Raw genomic sequence first — 14,548 nt, 5'->3', positions numbered from 1 at the left:
CTTACCTCAAGACATTTGTCGACGATAGATATTTTCAACTCTGCAGTTTCATGAATTTTAGTGCCCCTGAGTTCCATTTTTTCAACTTGTGTTTTTGGAAACTGGACACAAAACAGCGGGATTTCCTCTAGCCCTATTCTGTTCCCATGGGCAATTCTAGCCTTTGATGTATTTGTCTTCCGGATTGGAAATTAGAGTGGCATGTGCCTGTCCGAACACCTAAGACTTGTCTCTAAATTTTTCTCATCCTTCCGCTTCATCCTCTGGACAAATTCCAAACTGTGTGCAACAGGATGTTGACGGTGCTGATATCCCCAAGTGAGGAGATTGTTAGGAAAGATGCTGGAGGGGTGAACCCGACCACCAGGCGATGAGGAGATGAGGTGCCTTTTCCAAACTCTTTCCGATCAAACGGTGTACCATCCTCTAGGTGTGACAGGCATGTTTTAGCTGTAGGAAGGGTCCCGTGCATGTAAGAACACCAGGGATTTTTCAAAAATCAGTGCTTCCCCGAACCCCAAACTGGGGAATTTTTAATCTACCGCTACACGTATGTCCATTAAGGGCCTTGGGAAATAGGCAGAGCCCAAACTTTAGATGATTGAAATCTTCAGGGTCAGAATCGCTCACCATCGGCCTTGCTTAGGTTACATTTTATCTGTCATTGATAGATGATGTCAATAAAAATATCGATTCTTTTTCAGATTATTTCCCCTTATAGGTTATTGCAAAATATTCAGTGTAGTTCCCTGTGCTATACAGTAGTTACTTGTTGATAATCTATTTTATACATAGCAGTGTGTATGTGTTAATCCCAAACTGTTAATTTATCCCTTCTCCTACCTTTCCCCTTTGGTAATAATAAATTATAAGATTTTATACTTCTCAGAAATGGGGGAGCTGAAAGAGAGGTATCCTTTTCAATGGAAAAGCATTCAAAACAAGATTGAAGCTTCAGCCAAGAGTATTCGATGTACATCCATGGAAATCAATCACTTCATTTCTCTAATGTTGACCTGACAAATAAGACAGACGTCTTCACTGAACTTGCTTATAGTAAAGTGATGGAAATATCAAAGGTAAGTCTTAGAAACATCTTATTTTACCCGAGCATTATACACTGCTCTATGTTAACTACAGTTTGCCTCACACATCTGTTCATTGAAGTTACAATGTTCTCAATTTCTGTTACTGATCCTCCAGAGTGGACCCCAACAGGAGTCCCCATGCCCAGTGTCATTGGAACCAACAGGTCAAGACTGAGTTTGGATCAGAAGCAAAGGAAATATTATTTTGAAAACAGAATGGAGAGGTGAGAGCGTGCACGCCCCCATGGGCTGTGGGCTGGACTGCTGTGTAGGGATCCCGGCAGCGTCAGTGGGATGGAGGGTATGGAGCTCTCGAGGGCTGGGTTGGCTGCAGCTCAGGCACTATGCCTCAGAGTCTGCATGGGACCCTGCTAGCTGATGTGTCGACCCAGCCATTCTGCACTAGGAAATCGGGTCTGAAGTGCCGGGTGTTGGACCTCTGCATGCGGAACCCTAGGAGCACGTGAAATTAGACAAAGCACAAAGGAAAAACAGCTTAGACTTTATTTTATTGCCCAGATTCTTTTTTTATCTCCCAGGAATTTATAATGAACGTTGCCGGAGACGAACACCTCCTCTGCTTTTTGTTCCATTCCTCATTCTTGGGGTGTTGAGGGTGCTGACCCCTCTTTTGTAACTGCTTCATGCTGTGGTGGGAGCCCTGATACCTGGGGGGAGGGGCAAAACGTCTCCCCACCAGCCTCCAGGTGAGGTTGATTGTCCCAAGGCCTCCTGCCTCACTTCTAGTCCGCCTGAGCACCAGCATTGGAAGTGTTATAAATTCTAATGACCTTTAAGGGTCCAGGAAAGAGATGTGCAGAGATGCTGAGGTAGGTTTCACCCCACCCCACATTTGTTTGGCGACCTTAGGCTGACGGTTTTTGCCAGCCTAGATGCTCTGACCAGTAGTCTGTGCTTTCTTTAATTAGGTCCCTGAATTAATGTACAAACAGCACCATGTGTCAGAACCCTGGCCGCGCAACTCCCAGACAGTCCAGGGTCAGTGGTGATCCAGGACCATGACGTCCACTGAGTCAACGGCCTTTAGAAGTAGCCAGCAGTCCAGCCGGTCATATTGGCCACCATCACCGCGGTGTCTGTAGGGTTTTCTATGGTGAAAGCATGATATACGTTTCCCCCGCCAAGCTTATTAGCTCCCCTCTGGGTGCAGTAAGTCCTGCAAGCAGTAGTCTGCTCTTTCGGGGCACAGTCTTGTTGTTTTCTGAGAGAAACTCCAGGGCAAGTGATGGTCACACGAGTAATCTTGGGGGCCCGTTGCCCCCGTTTGTCTCTCTAGAGGTTGGAGTTGGAGGGCCTCCTCACTCGAGGTCAGTGTGTCCACAGAGTGACCCCTGCAACTTCAGGGCATGATGGGTGGTTAGGATCACCACGTGGGGTCTTTTTCCCTTAGGAGGGAGCTGGCCTTGCGGGCTGCTGATTTCCAGCTCTTTAGATACCCCAGTATCCTGGCCTGATGAGTTGGTGGGCAAAGCCCTTGGTGACCATAGTTTATCATACCTGAAGGGCATTCTTGTGTTGCTCCATTTCAAGTGGTCCCAGTTTTTGCAGTAAGGATCCAAGGACGATTAACCTTTGACCTGGTATGTAAAGGTCAAAGGGCTTAGCTAAATTAGGGAGTTCCTGGGCAAGGGTCTGAATTGACTGCTCTTTCCATTCTTGAAAGGCTGCTTCTGGATTCTATTCAAAAGGATCATCATCTTTTCGTGTCAGTGTTTCATGTAGAGGCCCAGCTATTAGACTGTAGTTAGGGATCCAGATGCAGAAAACCTTGGCCTCCCCAGGAACCCCTAAGCTGTCTTCTAGTTTTAGAAGAGGTAAGGCTGCAAATGGCTTCTTCCCTATCCTGGGATGCGTTTCTCCGAATATCTGTGAGAATGAAGCCCAGGCATGTCACCTGAGCCTGAGATATTTGAGCCTTTTTCTTGGACACCTTGTATCCTTTCTTCCCTAGGTAGTTCAGAGGCGTCTTTAGTAGGCCTGGCGATCAGAATGTCATCTGCATATTGAAGGAGGGTTCCCTTTTACAGAGGTAGAACGTTTAGGTCTTTAGAGGTCATTTCCCCAATGATGGTGTGGGGATTTTTGTACCGTTGGGGCAGGACGGCCCAGCATTATTGCTTTTGTTGCATGTTGTGTCCTGCCACTCACAAGCCAAAAATTCGTGTGACTCTGAGATGAATGGAATACAGAAGAAGGCATCATTGAAGTCTAATACAGAATGCCATGGCCTGGTGGATGGTAGAATGAGCAGCAGGGTGTAGGAAATAGGAGCTACTGGATGCATATCCTCGGTGGCTTCACTGACTGTCCTGATATCCTTTACCAGGTCTCCAGCAGCCCATGGGGCTCTCGTGGTCAGGCCAATCCCAAGATATGGAGCTCACCTGGGCTTCACTCCTCACCCAACAGCCCACGGGGCTCTCGTGGTCAAGTCCCTCCCAGGGTATGGAGCTCACCTGTGCAGCTACCCAGCAGCCCATGGGGCTCTCATAGTCAGGCCCTTCCCAGGATACAGAGCTCCCCTGGGCAGGTAACCCAGCAGGGCTGGAAACACAGGAACTGTGCACATAGCCCACCTTGCAGAGAACTCCCAGCTCACCTGTCACTCACAGCTGACACAGAACACCTCAGAGCAGGACTTGAACTAACAAACAGCAGCTCTGACAGGTCTGTGACCCTGGCTATCACTCTGTGCAGCCTCTCTCTGCCTGGTCTTCCAGACACTTCTACTGCAGCCAGGGCACCAGGCCTCTGTCTCCACTCACCATCACTCCTCTCCCTGACTCCTGGGTTCCTCTCATTAGGATAGGGTCTTCTTGAAGTTGTTTTCCACTCATGGACCAGATAAAATGATAAGAAAACAAGCCCCAGCTGCAGCCCCTTGTTTAGCCTGACTTTCCAGGGCCCACACCTGTTCCTTGGGCCTGGCCTGTTTAGCAAGGTTCATTTTCTGCAACTGTGAGCCCCTGAGGGGTGAGGATTGGCTGATTTGGGCAGCCTGACACTGCCTGCCAGCCCTCTCCAGGTGTGCCTGGGTTGAGGTCAATATAAATACCTCTCCAGTCATCAAGAGCCCCTGTAGCTGTGCCTGATGCCATATTCTCTGTCCCGTCAGCATTGTCGGGGCTGGGGTGGTGGGAGGGAGTGAGGGGCCGTGGCTTTGTGAGTGGCCCAGTTTGAGTTGGGCTCTGCTGGACTTTCTTCAGGAGTTGCCAGGCTGCCACCTGCTAAAGAAGAGGATGTGTCATCCATACCTGCCCCTGGAATTTCTCCCCAGGCAGAGGTGAGGAAGTAAAAAATCAGTGGGGGCCGTGGCAGGAGGGGTATCTCAGGCAGGGAAATGGAAAGCTTCCAGAAGAGCATCTGGGGCCAGGACCATCCTGACTGGCCTGCAGGCACCAAGTCGGCCTGCGTGCTGTTGCTGGTGTGGCTCCACAGCCCGTCCTCTAGGCTTGCAAGTGCTTGTACATATTCAGGTGTTTTACCTGGAAAGGGTGGGAAGAGTTCAGCTGCAGCAGGACTGGGGCTCAGCTCACATTTACTCACAGACGCCTCGACACAGTCCCCCAGCTTTGCAATGAGGATGCTCCTTGTGGGGGGGGGGAGTGCTGCTGACTGCATGGGAGACGATTTCCCACCTCTGACCAACTTAAGAATTTTTTACCACTGGAGCAAGTGCCCTGATACGATTTTCCTCTGTATAACTGGTGGGTTCTGTTTTTTTGTTTGTTTGTATTTTTTTCTTTTTTTTCTTTTTGGTTCAAGGTAGATTTTATTTATTCCTCTTTTTTTTAAATTTGAGATATAAACATGGAAATAATGCATTAATATAAAGACGTCTATGTGAAGGGAAAAACTTTTTTTCTGTTTTAATTTATTAAATGTTATTTATTTATTTTTAATTTTTTAAAATTTATTTATTTCTTTTATACAGCAGGTTCTTATTGGATATCTATTTTATACATATAAGTGTGCACATGTGAATCCTAGTCTCCCAATTCATCCCACCACCACCCTCACATGGTGTTCCCCCCTTGGGGTCCATATGTTTGTTCTCTACATCTGTGTCTCTATCTCTGCCCTGCAAACCGGTTCATCTGTACCATTTTTCTAGGTTCCACATATATGCATTAATATACAATGTTTGTTTTTCTCTTTCTGACTTACTTCACTCCGTATGACAGTCTCTAGATCCATCAAGGTCTCTACAAATGACCCAATTTCATTCCTATGTATGGCTGAGTAATATTCCATTGTATATATGTACCACATCTTTATCCATTCGTCTGTCTGTGGGCACTTAGGTTGCTTTCATTACCTGGCTATTGTAAATAGTGCTGCAATGAACATTGTGGTGAATGTGTCTTTTTGATTTATGGTTTTCTCTGGGTATATGCCCAGTAGTGGGATTGCTGGATTATATGGTAATTCTATTTTTAGTTTTTTAAGGAACCTCCATACTGTTCTCCATAGAGACTGTATCGATTTACATTCCCAACAATAGTGGAAGAAGGTTCCTTTTCTCCACACCCTCTCCAGCATTTGTTGTTTGTAGATTTTCTGATGATGTGACGTGATAACTCATTGTAGTTTCGATTTCCATTTCTCTAATAATTAGTGATGTTGAGCAGATTTTCATGTGCATACTGGCCATCTCTATGTCTTCTTGGAAGAAATGTCTATTTCGATCTTCTTCCATTTTTGTATTGGGTTGTTTGTTTTATTAATATTGAGCTGCATGAGCTGTTTATATATATTGGAGATTAATCATTTGTCCATTGATTCGTTTGCAAATATTTTCTGCCATTCTGAGGGTTGTCTTTTCGTCTTGTTTGTAGTTTCCTTTGCTTTGCAAAAGCTTTTACGTTTCATTAGGTCCCATCTGTTTAGTTTTCTTTTTTATTTCATTACTATAGGAGGTGGATCAAAAAAGATCTTGCTGTGATTTACGTCAGAGTATCCTTCATAAGTTTTCCTCTCAGAGTTTTATACTATCCGGTCTTACACTAAGGTCTCTAATCCATTTTGAATATATTTTTATGTATGGTGTTGGGGAGTGTTCTAATTTCATTCTTTTACATGTAGCTGTCCATATTTCCCAGCACCAATGATTGAAGAGACTGTCTTATCTCCATTGTATAGTCTTGCATCCTTTGTCATAGATTAGGTGACCATAGGTGTGTAGGTTTATCCCTGTGCTTTCTTTTCTTTTTCCTTTTACACGTTTATTGGAGTGTAATAGATTTACAATGGAGTGTTCGTTTCTGCTGTATAAAAAAGTGGATCACCTATACATATACAAATATCACCAGATCCCCTCCCTCTTGCATCTCCCTCCCACACCCCATATCCCACCCCTTTATGTGGTCACAAAGCACCGAGCTGATCTCCCTGTTCTATATGGCTGCTTCCCAGTAGCTATCGGTGTTACATTTTGTAATGTATTTATGTCCATGCCACTCACTCACTTCGTCCCAGCTTACCCATCCCCCTTCCGGTGTCCGCAAGTCCTTTCTCTATGTCTGTGTCCTTAATCCTGTCCTGCCACTAGGTTCTTCAAAATCTTTTTTTTTCTTCATTAGATTCTGTATATTTCTGTTAACATACAGTATTTGTTTTTCCCTTTCTGACTTACTTCACTGTTTAGGACAGATTCTAAGTCCATCCACCTCAGTACAAATAACTCAGTTTTGCTGCTTTTTATGGCTGAGTAATATTCCATTGTGTATATGTGCCAGATTTTCTTTATCCATTCATCTGTCGATGGACACTTAGGTTGCTTCCATGTCCTGACTATTGTAATTAGAGCTGCAATGAACATTTTTGTACATAACTCTTTTTGAATTATGGTTTTCACAAGGCAGATGCCCAGTAGTTGGATTGTTGTGTCGTATGGTACTTCTATTGTTAGTTATTTAATTGAACCTCCGTACTGTTCTCCCTAGTGCCCATATCAATTTACATTCCCACCCACAGTGCAAGTGTGTTCCCTTTTCTCCAATAAAGGCCTCTCCAGCATTTATTGTTTTGTAGATTTTTTTGATGATTGCCACTCTGACTGCTGTGAGGTGATACCTCACGGTAGTTTTGATTTGCATTTCTCTAATGATTAGTAATGTTCAGCATCCTTTCATGTGTTTCTTGGTAATCTGTATATCTTCTTTGGAGAAATGTCTATTTAGGTCTTCTGCCCTTTTTTGGATTGGGTTGTTTGTTTTTGTGATATTGAGCTACATGTGGTGCTTGTAAAGTTTGGAGATTAATCCTTTGTCAATTGCTTCATTTGAAAATATTTTCTCCCATTCTGAGGGTTGTTTTTGCATCTTGTTTATGTTTTCCTGTACTGTGTAAAAGCTTTTAAGTTTCATTAGGTCCCATTTGTTAATCTCTGTTTTTATTTCCATTTCTCTAGGAGGTGGGTCAAAAAAGGATCTTGCTGTGATTTATGTCATAGAGTGTTCTGCCTATGGTTTCCTCTAAGTGTTTTATTGTGTCTGGTCTTATATTTAGATCTCTAATCAATTTAGAGTTTATTTTTGTGTATGGTGTTATGGAGTGTTCTAATTTCATTCTTTTATGTGTAGGGGTCCAGTTTTCCCAGCACCAATTACTGAAGAGACTGTCTTTTCTCCATTGTATATCCTTAGCTCCTTTGTCATAGATGAGATAGCCATAGGTATGTAGGTTTCTCTCTGGGCTTTCTGTCCTGTTCCATTGATCTGTGTTTATGCCAGTCTACATAAACTTGATTCCATTATGGAGACATATAAATACATAGGTTTCAAGGTTATTACCAGTCAGATATATTCCTCTTCAGTGAATAGGGTGTTTTGTGTCCAGTTCATTGAGAAAGGAGTAGGTCTTGTCTATTACATATTTGGTATATGGAATGGCATCTGTGCTAATTTCAAACTCTTCTTTTACACATCACCCCACGTCACCTTTCCCCTTAAGGAGGAATAAGTGTGTTTTCTAAATGTGTAACTCTGTTCACTTTTGAAATTCAGTTCATGTGTAGCCATGTTTACATTCCCTCTATAAGTGATAGATTACAATAAGTTTCTTTTTTCTTTGTGGCTCATTTCACTTAGCATCATCGTACCTAAAGCCACTCATTATGCTGCTATTGGCCTTATGACATTGATTTTATGTCTGAGTGACATTCCATTGTATATAAGTACCACAACATCTATATCCATTTTTTTTCCTTTCCTGGGATATTTAAAGTGTACCGAAGTCTAGGTTCTTGTAAACAGAGCAGCCCTAAACTTTGGGCTGGCTGTGTGTTGTGGATTTTTAGTTTTCCCAAAATACACGCCCATGAGTGGAAGTGTGCTATGCTCTGTAGCTCTGTTTTAGAAAACAACATACAGTTCTCCAGAGAGGCTGTTGGCAATTTACATCCTGTCCATCGGCGTAACCAGGCTCCCTTTTCTCCATGGCCTGTCCTGCATTTGTGGATTTTACACTATTTGCGGATGGCCCTTTTCACAGTAGGTAAGGGACACTTCTCTGTAGTGTGGATTTGCAATGCCTGATGGCTTGCTTAGCCAAAAAGGGCGTATGCATTTTTTCCCGAATATATTCAAGAAAATACACATACTCCCTTTTCAGCCAAGGGCAACATTGTTGAAGTTCTGTCGCTTTTCATGTGCTTTAAAGATGACTCCAATCTACCTCTTGAAATCTGTTTCCTTCAATTCTGCCTTGCATTCAAATCATCTTCACTGTCTTACCTCAATATATATCTGGATGATAGTTGTCCTTTATAACTCTGCAAGTTTGTGAATTGCTGTGCCCCTGATTTCCATTTTTCAACTCGCCTATTTGTGAGCTGGCTGCAATACCGCAGGATGGTTTTAGGCCCTAGTCTGGTTCCAGGGCTTCAGGCTGAGCCTTTGGTTAATTCTTCTTCCTGATGGGAAACTAGAGTAACATGTGCCCATCCAAACACCTACAGCTAATCTCTCATTTATTCCCCCTCTTCCTGTTCATCCTCTGCACAATTTGCAAACTGTGCATAACAGGAGGGTAAAGGCGCTGACACTCCAAGTGGGGAGATTTTTAGTAATGCAGATGGAATGGCGAAGCCGAGCACGACAAAAGGAAAAATGAGGTACCTTTTAGAAAACTTTCCCAATTACACAGTGTACCATCCACTGGGTTTCCCATGCATGCTTTAACTGTAGGAAGATTCCCTTAAACCTGGAGAGTTGGGACCACTAGAATGGGTAGTACACAGTATTGCTCTAAGTGGTGTTCTTTTGCTCACACAACCTCAACAATCTTGTCAGCCCCAAGTGTCCAGTTTTATGTCTCATCCAGCTGTGGGTGTAAAGGTGGACAATCCAGGTTGCATCACAGGCCCTGAACGTAATTGTTAAGGCTTTCTCTCTGTTTCGCTGTTTTTGCATTTTGCTTTTGAAATTTATTTTTATAAGGGTGTTTAGCTGAATTTCAGGGCTGTGTTCATGTTGTTATACACACACATGATTCCTTTATGGAGACATGAGAATACATATGTATTAAAATTCTTGGAGTCAGATATATTCCTCTGCAATGAATAGGGGGTGTTGAGTCCAGTTCCTTGTGAGGGGAGTAGGTGATGTCTATTACATACTTGGTATATGTAACGTTATCTGTGCTAATTTAAAACTGTGGTTTTATGCATCAACCCACCTCGCCTTTCCCCTTAAGCAGGCAGAATATTGTTTCCTATGTGTGTGACTCTGTTGTGTTTGTAATTCAGTTCATTCGTAACCATGTGTACATTCCCACTATGAGTGATAACTTATGATAAGATTCGGTACTCTGTTATCTTTCCAAACTCAGTTCATGTGTAGCCATATTTACAGGACTTTCATAAGTGATATCTTATGATAAGTTTCTTTTTCTGTGTGACTTATTTCACTTAGAATCATCGTACCTGAATCCACTCATTTGGCTGCTACTGGCCTTATGACATTGATTTCTTGGCTGAGGAATATTCCATCGTACATAAGTACAACAATTTCTTGTACCATTTTTGTTTTCCTGGGATATTTAAGGTGTACCCAAGTTGAGGTTCTTGTAAGCAGTGTAGCCCTTAATTTGGGGGTGGCTCTGTCTTGTTGATTTCCAGTTTTCCCAAGGTATATTCCCTAGACTGGAAGTGCCCTTGGCTCTGTAGCTCTGTTGTTTACTTGTTTTAGGGAACACAATGCACTCCTCCAGTGAGGCAGTAGGCAATTTACATCCCGCCCATCATCATAAGAAGGCTACCTGTTCTCCAGGGCCTGTCTTGCCTTTCTGGTTTTTACACATTTTGTGGATGTCCCTTTGGATCGGTGGGAGGTGATACTTCATTGTAGTGCAGATTTGCATTGCCCGCTTGCTTGCTTGGCCAAAAAGGGCGAATGCGTTTTCTCCTGAATATATTCAGGAGAAAACACATAGGTCCTTTTTGGCCAAGTGCATCATTGTCGAAGTGGTGCCCCTCTTCCTGTGCTTTACAGGCGATTCCTACGTACCTCTTGAAATCTGTTTCCTGCTATTCTGCCTCGCGTTCAAGTCGGCCTCGTTGCCTTCCCTCAACAGATTTTTGGACGATAGTTGTCTTTATTACTCTGCCAGTTTGTGAATTGCTGTGCCACTGAGCTCCATTTTTCAACTCGTTTTTTGTGAGCTGAATGAAAGTCCAAAATTTTGGTTCAATACCTATACTGGTTCCCGATGGGTGGCTGAGTCTTTGGTTAATTCTTCTTCCTGCCGGGAAATTAGAGTGACATGTGCCCGTCCAAATGCCTAACAGCTACTCTCTCATTGGTTCTCCCTCTTCCCTTCCATCCTCTGCCAAATTGGCAACCTGTGCGAACCAGGAGGTTAAAGGGGCTGTCTCTCCTAGTTGGGAGATTGATAGTAAAGCAGTTGGAAAGTCAAACCGGAGCACCACGAGAGGGACTATTCATTGAGTTTTAGAAACATTTTGTATTCACAGTGTGTCCATTCTCTAGGTTTCCCGTACATGTTATAGCTGTAGTAATATTCCCTTCAACCTGGAGAGTTCGGACCCAGGGAATGGGGGCCATGCATTATTGCTTTATAGGGTCTGCATTTGCTCACCCTATCTCACCAATCCTCTCAGTCCCAAGTGTCCAGCCTTAAGCCACATCCAGCTGTCCTTGTAGATAGGGTCATTCCAGGTTTCATCAGACACCCTGAAGGAATTGTAAAGAATTTCCCTGTTTTTTTGTTTTGGTTTTGAAATTCCTTTTTATAGTGGCTTTGAGCTGATTCTCACTGCCATGTTTATGCCAGTCTAGACACACTTGATTCCCTTATGGAGACATATCAATACATAGGTTTTAAGATTCTTACTAGTCAGATCTATTCCTCTGTGGGAAATATGGGTTTTTGAGTCCCTTTCACTGAGGAAGGTGTAGGTCTTGTCTATTCCATAGTTGGTTTTTGGAACGGTAACTGTGCTTATATCAAACTCTGGTTTTATGCATCACCCCACCTCTCCTTCCCCCTTAAGCAGGCATAAGAGTGTTTTCTAAATTTGAGACTCTGTTCTCTTTCCTAACTCAGTTCATGTGTAGACATGTTTACAGGATCTTCATAAGTGATATCTTATGCTAAGTTTCTTTTTCTGTGTGACTTATTTCACTTAGAATCATCGTACCTGAACCACTCACTTTGCTGCTACTGGTCTTATGACATTGATTTCATGGCTGAGAGATATTCCATTGTACATAACTCCCACAATTTTTTGAACCATTTTTATATTTCCTGGGATATTTAAGGTGTACCCAAGTTGAGGTTCTTGTAAGCAGTGCATCCGTAAATTTGGGGGTGGCTCTGTATTATTGATTTTCAGTTTTCCCAAGGTATATTCCCTAGACTGGAAGTGCCCTTGGCTCTGTAGCTCTGTTGTTTACTTGTTTTAGGGAACCCAATGCACTCCTAGGAATGAGGCAGTTTGCAATTTACATCCAGCCCATCAGCATAACAAGGCTCCCAGTCCTCCAGGGCCTGTCTTGCCTTTCTGGTTTTTACACATTTTGTGGATGTCCCTTTTGACCGGTGGGAAATGATACTTCTTTGTAGTGCAGATTTGCATTGCCCGCTTGCTTGCTTGGCCAAAAAGGGCGTATGCGTTTTCTCCTGAATATATTCAGTAGAAAAAGCATATGCCCTTTTTGGCCAAGTGAATCATTGTCGAAGTTGTGCCCCTCTTCCTGTGCTTTACAGGCGATTCCTACGTACCTCTTGAAATCTGTTTCCTGCTATTCTGCCTCGCATTTAAGTCGGCCTCGTTGCCTTCCCTCAACAGATTTTTGGACGATAGTTGTCCTTTATTACTCTGCCAGTTTGTGAATTGCTGTGCCCCTGAGCTCCATTTTTCAACTCGTTTTTTGTGAGCTGAATGCAAGTCCAAAATTTTGGTTCAGGACCTATACTGGTTAACGATGGGTGGCTGAGTCTTTGGTTAATTCTTCTTCCTGCCAGGAAATTAGAGTGACATGTGCCCGTCCAAATGCCTAACAGCTACTCTCTCATTGGTTCTCCCTCTTCCCTTCCATCCTCTGCCAAATTGGCAACCTGTGCGAACCAGGAGGTTAAAGGGGCTGTCTCTCCAAGTTGGGAGATTGATAGTAAAGGAGTTGGAAAGTCAAACCGGAGCACCACGAGAGGGACTCTTCATTGAGTTTTAGAAACATGTCGTATTCACAGTGTGTCCATTCTCTAGGTTTCCCGTACATGTTAGAGCTGTAGTAATATTCCCTTCAACCTGGAGAGTTGGGACCCATGGAATGGGGGCCATGCATTATTGCTTTAAAGGGTCTGCATTTGCTCACCCTATCTCACCAATCCTCTCAGTCCCAAGTGTCCAGCCTTATGCCACATCCAGCTGTCCTTGTAGATAGGGTCATTCCAGGTTTCATCAGACACCCTGAAGGAATTGTAAAGAATTTCCCTGTTTTTTTGTTTTGGTTTTGAAATTCCTTTTTACAGTGGGTTTGAGCTGATTCTCACTGCCATGTTTATGCCAGTCTAGACACACTTGATTCCCTTATGGAGACATATCAATACATAGGTTTTAAGATTCTTACTAGTCAGATCTATGCCTCTGTTGGAAATATGGGTTTTTGAGTCCCTTTCACTGAGGAAGGTGTAGGTCTTGTCTATTCCATAGTTGGTTTTTGGAACGGTCCCTGTGCTTATATCAAACTCTGGTTTTATGCATCACCCCACCTCTCCTTCCCCCTTAAGCAGGCATAAGAGTGTTTTCTAAATGTGAGACTCTGGTCTCTTTCCTAACTCAGTTCATGTGTGGCCATGTTTACATTATCTTCATAAGTCATATCTTATGCTAAGTTTCTTTTTCTGTGTGACTTATTTCACTTAGAATCATCGTACCTGAATCCACTCACTTTGCTGCTACTGGTCTTATGACATTGATTTCATGGCTGAGGGATATTCCATCTTACAGAAGTACCACAATTTTTTGAACCATTTTTACATTTCCTGGGATATTCAAGGTGTACCCAAGTTGAGGTTCTTGTAAGCAGTGCAGCCCTAAATTTGGGGGTGGCTCTGTCTTATTGATTTTCAGTTTTCCCAAAGTATATTCCCTAGACTGGTAGTGACCTTGGCTCTGTAGCTCTGTTGTTTACTTGTTTTAGGGAACACAATGCACTCCTCTAATGAGGCAGTAGGCAATTTAAATCCAGCCCATCAGCATAACAATGTTCCCTGTTCTCAAGGGCCTCTCTTGTCTTTCTGGTTTTTACCCATTTTGTGGATGTCCCTTATGACCGGAGGGAAGTGATACTTTTTGTAGTGCAGATTTGCATTTTCCGCTTGCTTGTTTGGCCAAAAAGGGCGTATGCGTTTTCACCTGAATATATTCAGGAGAAAACGCATACGCCCTGTTTGGCCAAGTGCACCATTGTCCAAGTTGTGCCCCTCTTCCTGTGCTTTACAGGCGATTCCTACGTACCTCTTGAAATCTGTTTCCTGCTATTCTGCCTCGCTTTCAAGTCGGGCTCATTGCCTTCCCTCAACATATTTTTGGAAGATAGTTGTCCTTTATTACTCTGCCAGTTTGTGAATTGCTGTGCCCCTGAGCTCCATTTTTCAACTCGTTTTTTTGTGAGCTGAACACAAGTCCATAATTTTGGTTCAGGACGTATACTGGTTCCTGGTGGGTGGCTGATACTTGGGTTAATTCTTTTTCCTGCAGGGAAATTAGAGTGACATGTGCCCGTCCAAATGCCTAACAGCTACTCTCTCATTGGTTCTCCCTCTTCCCTTCCATCCTCTGCCAAATTGGCAACCTGTGCGAACCAGGAGGTTAAAGGGACTGTCTCTCCAAGTTGGGAGATTGATAGTAAAGCAGTTAGGAAAGTCAAACCGGAGCTCCACGAGAGGGACTATTTGTTGAGTTTTAGCAA

Source organism: Mesoplodon densirostris, unplaced genomic scaffold (assembly GCF_025265405.1).
Source record: "Mesoplodon densirostris isolate mMesDen1 unplaced genomic scaffold, mMesDen1 primary haplotype scaffold_44, whole genome shotgun sequence".
Classification (NCBI taxonomy): Eukaryota; Metazoa; Chordata; class Mammalia; order Artiodactyla; family Ziphiidae; genus Mesoplodon; species Mesoplodon densirostris.
The sequence above is the reverse complement of the archived record's forward strand: the minus strand, read 5'-3'. Positions refer to the sequence as shown.